Here is an 8,688-nt window from a genome sequence, read left to right on the forward strand (position 1 = left end):
TAAGTCAAATTGAAAAAATCGCATGCGATAAAAAATATGAAAAAATTAAAAAATGTCACAAAATACAACAAAATCTATATTAACATCATTTTTGTATCTTTTTATATGACTTTTTTAGATTTTATACTTTTATGCCAAAAGGGCATTCTAATTTTACAAAATTTGTCAAAATTGCTCCAGCCATTCTGGATATATAAGCATTCTAGCCAACATCCCCTTCCTTTGTATATATACATTGTCTATATTTCGCTATATATATCCGATATTTTTACTATCGGCATCTACGTAACGGTCAAAATTGACCTGTTCTTCTATTTGTGATTTCGCCGGCATTAAAAATATTCGCGGTTTAATGGAAAATTTGACTTTTATTTATCACAAATGCTATGGTCTATTTCAACTCCTAAATGTTACCCGATGGCCATCAAAATTGGAAGGCTTCTGCCCAGCCCAAAGCTCTAGCCCCATGCTAACGATTGGTCTATAATTGTGTCCTGCAGAGCAACTTCAAAATCAGGAATTTTTTCAGTTGTTGGTCCATTTCAACCCCTAAATATTATGCGATCATCTCCAAAAGAAATAGGGTTCTATTCGGGCCTTACCCCCACCTCTATTCTAAATTTCGTGAAGATCGGGCCATAATTGCGACCTGTGGAGTGATTACAAATTAACATGGACAGACGGACAGACGGGCAGACGGACGGACGGACATACATAGCTGGATCGACTCAGCTCGGCGAGATAGGAAGATCCATATATACTTTCCTATGTGGGAAATCAATATTTCGTGGTGTTACATAATTTTTGGCCCAATCAAACTTATAATACCCCCAACACAAAGTGTTGTAGGGTATAATAAAGCAAATTCAAAAATTTTAAAAACGTTACAACTGTAATACTTTAATGCGTAAACAAACCAATAGCAACCGACGCGTGAATATGCCGAAAATTGCTGACCATAAGTAGAAACGTGCCAAATTTAGTCCGCATACACGAACAGTTTGTCCTTCGGGCTTATTAATTTCATAGCAAAGCCAAGCGTGCAGGAAACTACAATCTTTTGAAGTTGAATGGCATTTCTTCCACTTAGAGAATTCGAGGTAGCAACATACTTCCCGTAATAATCGTATCCTCAATTAAATTGTCGTGTAGTTTTTTACTGTTAACCTAATAATATTGCAAAGACGTTGTGGGTCAATGCTTCTTAATAAAATCATATCCCAATCTGAACCGATTTCAGTTTAATTTGATAAAATTTACTTTTACTACAAATTCCGTCACACTTTCCATATTTCATAGAAAATGGTGCGTCAAATACGTGAAATTATTATTATAACCAAATTCCGCCACACATTTGAATTTCATTAGAATCGGTTATATATATCGTGTTTGGTGCATAACATACATTAAATCGGCCGAAATATATATGTGGTAGCTATATCCAAACCTCAACCGATTTCAATATAATATGGCAAATTTTTTTTGGTACCAGATTCCGTCTTTCTGTCTGCATTTCTTTGGAATTAGACATACATATCTCGTTTGGTGTATCAAATATGTAAAACCGGCCGAAATAATATATGGGAGCTATATCCAAAAATGAACCGATTTCTATATAATGTGACAAATTTATTTTCTGATTCCAAATTTCATTGGAATCGAACATACATATCATGTTTGCTGCATCCAATAAACGAAATCGGTCGATAATATATATGGGAGCTATATCCAAATCTGAACCGATTTCAATATAATTTGGCAAATTTATTTGTGTACCAAATTTAGGCACTCATACCGAATTTCATTGGACTCGGACATACGTATCGTGTTTTGTGCATCAAATATGTGAAATCGATCGAAAATCTGAACCAATTTCAATATAATATGTCAAACTGATTTTCTAGACAAATTCCATCACACTTTCCAAATTTTATTGAAATGTGGCGTATACAGTGTGTTTAATGCATCAAATACATGAAATCGGCTGAAAATATATATGGGAGCTATATCCGAATCTGAACCGATTTCAATATATTTTCGCAAATTTATTTTCTGATCAAAATCCGTCACACATTCCAAATTTCATCGAAATCGAACATACATATCGTGTTTGGTGCATCAAATACATGAAATCGGCTGAAAATATATATAGGAGCTATAACCAAATCTGAACCGATTTCAATATAATTTGGCAAATTTATTTTTGTTTCAAATTCCGTTGCGCATTCCAAATTTGGACACTGTATTTCTAATCGATCAGTAGATATATGCATATAAAATCTAAATTTTTGGGAGATACTTCCGATGCTGATGCTATATCTCCAGTTCCAAGTGGATTTTCAAAAATTTGTATAGCCTATGTTACTTTCAGGCGATGTTGCAGTATACTTGGAAATTTTCAAGAATATCTGTTCGGCGGTTTTCGAGTCCATAAATTACAAAAAAACAAACATACAAACATTTTCCTCTTTTATAGATATAGAAGAAGATATAATTTAAACCAGTAAGGAAAGCTCAAAAGTCGGGCGGGGCCGACTATATGATACCCTACACCACTATGCATATTTAGTAGAGCTCTCGTAAAAAGGTTTATACAGGGCATTTCAGGGCTCTATGAGATATTTGGTACAAAATCAAAATCTAACTAATTCTATCGTGCATTTTACGAACTATAGCTATCTCTGAACCGGGTTTCTCCAAATTTGACGTATTAGCTTCTAGACACGAAATTGGATGAAGATATATATGGGAGCTATAGCTATATCTGAACCGATTTTTACTAAAATTGGTGTACTTGCTTCTAAGCTGGTTTCGGTCGGATTTGCCAAAATTGATGCAATTACGGCCATTTGGTGGTCAATCACCCGAAATCGGATGAAGATATATATATGGGAGCTATATCCAAATCTGAACCGATTTCAGTAAAATTTAAAACAGCTATTTCTGTGCTCCATCTAATACCTGGTACCAAATATCACGGTTGTGGAGTGAATATTACGAATGTAAGGGACTAAAACACTAAATCGGATGAAACATATATATGGTTGCTATATCTATATCTGAACCGATTTTCACTAAATTTGATATACTTGCTTCTGGGCTGAATTTGGTCCGATGTACTAAAATTCAGTCCATTTGGACTTATATCGGCCATTTGGTGCACAATTAACACGAAATCGGATGAAGATATATATGGGAGCTATATCCAAATCTGAACCGATTTCGATAAAATTACAAACAGCTATTTCTGGGCAGTATCTTTTATCTGGTACCAAATATCATTCTTGTGGAGTGCATATTACGAATGTGAGAGGCTTAAACATCAAATCGGATAAAACATATATATGGGAGCTATAGCTGTTTCTGAACCGATTTTCTCCAAATTTGTTGTATTTGCTTTAAGGCTAATCTCGGTCACATGTGCCAAAATTCGGGCCATTTGGGCTGATATTGGCCATTTGGTGGCCAATTAACCCGAAATCGGATGAAGATATATATGGAAGCTATATCCAAATCTAAACCGATTTAAAACATCTATTTCTGTGCTCCATCTAATACCTGGTACCAAATATCACGGTTGTGGCGTGCATAGTAGGAATGTGAGGGACTTAAAGATCAAATCGGATGAAACATATATATGGTTGCTATAGCTATATCTGAACCGATTTTCTCCAAATTTGATATACTTGCTTCTAGGCCGAACTCGGTTGGATGTGCCAAAATTCAGGTAATTTGGACTGATAGTGGACATTTGGTGCACATTTAACCCGAAATCGGATGAAGATATATATGGGAGCTATATCTAAATTTGATCCGATTCTCACCAATTTCAATAGGGTTCGTCCTTGGGCCAAAAAAATATTGTATGGAAAATTTCATCTCAATCGGATAATAAATGCGACCTGCATTTTGTTCACAAGAATACATGGACAGATGGACGGACGGACAGACGGACTGACATGCATAAATCGACTCAGAAAGTGATTCTATGAAGGTTCTCAAAAGTAACTATGGGTCTATCTCGTTTCCTTCTCCATGTTACAAACAAATGCACAAAGACATAATACCCTTACCACCATGTGGTGTAGGGTATAAAAATCTCATACTTTCTGCTAACTGGTCTCACATGTTTTAGTTTGCTGGGTTTTCTGCTACCTCGCCCATGAACAAATGTGTGGTTTGTTATGATATGTAGGATGAATACCGCTTTGGTATATCAACATTGTTATGTTGTTGAGGCGTTTGTAAAACAATGGCTTGGTTAAAAAATGCCAGTATCTGGAAAAACTGCGGAAACGTAGGCTAACTTATATATTTTCCATTTGTTACTTTAAATCATTAAACAATATTCTTTATTAAAAAATCAAGATTATAATCCTTAATTTTTTCCAAAACACATTTGTATTGATAACGAAATGAAAAACTAAAAAATCATGGTATCTATATATATAAATGTAAGTTGTGTTAGTTACTACGCTTATAACTTAAGAACCGCTGAACTGATTTTAATGATTCATACAAATTCGGAATTGTCTATTATCCGAAAAGGATAATATCCAAAAAAATCGCGTAAAAATGTGATATATTAACATTTTCATTTTGACTTTTCAAATGTACAATAGTAATGTTTTATTTTGCATGATTTTTTTCCATTTTGACTTACTTTTTTCTAATGTACATTTGTAGTGTTTTTTTATATTTTATTTTTGAATTCGAATATTTATACCAATTTATTTAATTGACTTGGTTTCTTGAGAACTGAAATTGATGGCGGGTTACATGGAAGTGTAGTAGCGAATTATGTGGTGGCGAAACGGAATAGATGATATCGAACGCGGTCACACCAAAGTTAAAAGATAATTACTTTTTCTAAATCGCTGAAAAATCATGAAAAAGAGATCTCATTGCAAAAATCAAAAAAACATTTTCAATGGAATCGAATTTTAAAGTAATAGTACATTCTATTGACAAACTTTGTAAGGAAGGATCTTAAAACATTTGCTGTAAATAATCAGCGAAAAAGTTGTAGACTTTTTCAATTTGTTATTCTTTTTTTTGTCAATTTTTTTTTGTGAACAAAATAAAGAATAATTTAATAATAAGTGCGAAATAGGATGTTAACTGACATCTACCTTTCAACTCCAGGGCCTACATCGTGGGTTAGCAGGAAGATGCGAACACGTTTAAACAAACAAAAATGACCGAAAAAGCTTAATGGGGCTCATTTCAAAGCGTGACAATGATCCGTCCAATGAGAGCTCAAAATGCAAAATTCTTTGGGAGAATAATAAGTAATATACCAATATTGAAAAAAAGGTGCAAAATAGTAGAGCGAATGTGACTTTTAGTAAGAAAAGGTTTTATATCCTTCCAGAAATTCTTCCCAAACATTCAAAATACCTAAAATCACTTTTGCAGGTCTTTATATCGATCATAACTCATGGATAAGGGAACAACCCGATTTCATATTTATATAACCATCTATGATTTAAGTTATTTTTGGGGTCTTGGCCGGCCACTTTTTTCATTTTTTGGCCCTTATTTGACATTTTGGTTTCTAAGGGGGTAGATAACCTCTTCGCATAAAATTTGAAATTTTCAGAGTAGGGCATATATTGGTATTGACCACATTCATCAATTGATTTGGCTAAAAAATTTTATTTATGCCACCCTGGGATAGGGAACCATCATACAGATAATTGCCACATAGGAATTTATTTAAGTAAAGTCCCCACATTGGAGTATCCCCAAGTCCACTTTCACATCTAATGTGTGGTCAGAAAAGAACATTTTGTATTCTATTGAATTTTTAACCCCCAAGAGAATATTGGTTGGGAACGTAGATTTGGGATGTGCATCCATATGAAATAAATTGTGGAAACATGAACAAATTACAAATATAAGAAAGTAGCACGGGACCGAATATTTGTTTAATCATCATTGAATTATCCTATGATGAAAATATGGAATCTAAGGGGTCTCCAACTTACAATTTAAATGGCAAATAAAATTAATTCCCATCTTATCATTCTGCCCTCAATTATGAGGTGGATAAAACTATTTTTACTTATTTAAATCACGCGAAATGCTATGACATGCTATATTGTTCTGCTATATTTTTGATTTATTTGTCAGTCATATCTGTGAATAATTATGCTTGGGAATATATGCATAATAGACAAAAACTACGGGCCGGCAACGCGGACCGGGCCAGCTAGTAGGTTATAAATTGGTGTAGCAATTTACATAGGGTGAAATGAAAAAACTGCAACCAACTTCAGACCGTTGTCATTTCTAAACCACTCGTCCGACTGCTGTAAAAATAATTCCAGTGACAGCTCATTTTATTGTTTACAAGCGCACAAAAGCATTTTGGTGAGAATTTTCCAGAGAAAAGGTTATTCGTGATGGAATTCAAGCGTGATAGAGTGATTTCTTTATATTTGGCTGGAAATAGTTACAGCACTCCAGCATTCGTTACCCCGATACTGGTAGCGTAGCCCGACGTCATGGAAGTGGACGGAATCAGCAGAAATGGTTCGAAAAGTAAAGGAGCGACTTGATCGAAACCCGCGTCGAAATGGCCAAAAAAAGCTAGTTAGCTGGACATATCGCAATGATTCGACTAATGTTGAAAAATGAGCTCGAGGTAAAGCCATTGAAATTTAAAAAAGTGCAAGAACTTTCACCGCCACAGAAAGAAAATAGACTCAAAAGAGCTAAAGAGTTGCTTCGCTTGGCCGAAAGGGATGAACTGTCGAATTTGGTTTTCTCTGATGAGATAACATTAAATGTCCAGCAGTTTGTATACAAACAAAATGATCGTGTTTACTTGCCGAAGAGGTCAGCTGAAAATGTGCACCTTCGGTTGGCCACCAGAACTCAAGCGCCGGCGATAGTGATAATGTGGGCCGCCATAACAGCCGATGGTCGCTCTTCACTCGTATTAATCGACCGTGGCATCAGAATGAATGCTGAATATTATCGTGAAAATATTCTGGAGGGTGTATTAAAGCCTTGGGCACGCAAACATTTTGGCTGCAGACCTTGGATATTCCAACAGGACTCAGCACCATCAGACTCAGCACGCACCAAGAATGGTTACAAAATAAGGTTTCTCGCTTCATTTCCAGGGCACAATCCGTTGGACTATTTTGTCTGGAGTATTTTGAAAAGCAAGGTTGGCACTAAAAAATACCAATCACTTCAAGCCTCAACATTCGGGCAGCGTGTGACGGTTTCAATGTCCGTTTGAAGGCCATAATTCGTGCCAAAGGTGACCAATTCGAACAAATCTAAACTTATTCTAAAATTTGATGGCATTTCCGACATATTTTGCTTTCATTCAATGAAATTTAAAAAAAAAATGTAAAAATTATGGCGTTTGACTTTGTTGCAGTTTTTTTATCTCACCCTGTATATTAGAGTTCGTTACTCTAAAATTTGTATTTTCAGTTCATTTGTAATAATATTTTGGTTTTTCAAGTGGAGGCAACTCTCGATTTGGTACATTTTATTATATTTATCTAACGCCAGGCTGCCCCGTCCGTAGTTTTTTAAAGCATAATACCTTACTGATCTGGCTCATATAAGTGGCACAATTTTTATAACCTCAGTCAAATGGCTGGAGAGAGTATCTATCATTTGATACGCCCAAAACGTGACTCATCAAAATAGAGGGATATTCGTCCGTCTGTCTGTCTGCTGGCTGGTGCGCACGAAAACTCTCGAAGGACGTATCCGATTTGGTCCAAACATGGTAATCGTGATATTATTATCAAACTTAGATCGAGTTCGGAGATGGGCAACATCTGTCGAAAATATTTTACTGCACAGAAAGGGAAAGGATAAACCGATCTTGCTTCAACTTTACAAATCCTAATACTTGCATCAGTGCTAAAATGGACAATACCGATCCCCTCCATCAAGTACCTCCTCCACAAAGGTTTCACACTTTAGCAAATTATTATTCTTATAAAATGAGATGTTAGTGTCCGATTGTCTTCATATTACACAGATTACAATATTTTTATTAACACCAAGTCTGGTGTGAAGATGGGATATATTGGTCCACTCCTTCTGGTACCTCCCTCACAAGGGTCAACATATTGAATATCCATGAAGCTCATAAAACGAGAAATTAATATCCGTTTCCATTCATACTAGGCACATCCTAATTTTTCTATCAAAACAAGATCTGTTATAAATATGGTAGAGATTGGTCCACTCCTTCTGGTACCTCCCTGGTAAGATCAAATTTTTGAATAATCAAAAGTTGCTTGGTTGTTATTGAAAATGAGATATATCGGTCCACGTTTTGGGATAGCCCCCATATAACTATACCCCCCGATATTCGGTATTTTGATGATGTTAGCCACACTTTTCAATGGAATTGTCTTAAAATCCACAGAAGTAGTTCCTGAGAGCGAATTGTTAATACAGGTCCACGATATCGTATATCCCCCATATATCGGCACCTTCCTATATTAGATATTTTAAAGATTTTAAAATAATTTTTAATGGATTTTATTTATTTTTGAAAATTTTCTAATTCGTTCCAAATGGTGGAGGGTATTCAAAGTTCGGCCCGGCCGAACTTTCTGCTTTTTTACTTGTTTTTACTAACATTATTTCTATATATAGATTATTTTGTTTTTTGAAGGTTTTCACTGAATTTGTTGGTTTTAA

This window comes from Musca domestica, unplaced genomic scaffold (assembly GCF_030504385.1).
Source record: "Musca domestica strain aabys unplaced genomic scaffold, Musca_domestica.polishedcontigs.V.1.1 29, whole genome shotgun sequence".
In the NCBI taxonomy this organism is placed as follows: domain Eukaryota; kingdom Metazoa; phylum Arthropoda; class Insecta; order Diptera; family Muscidae; genus Musca; species Musca domestica.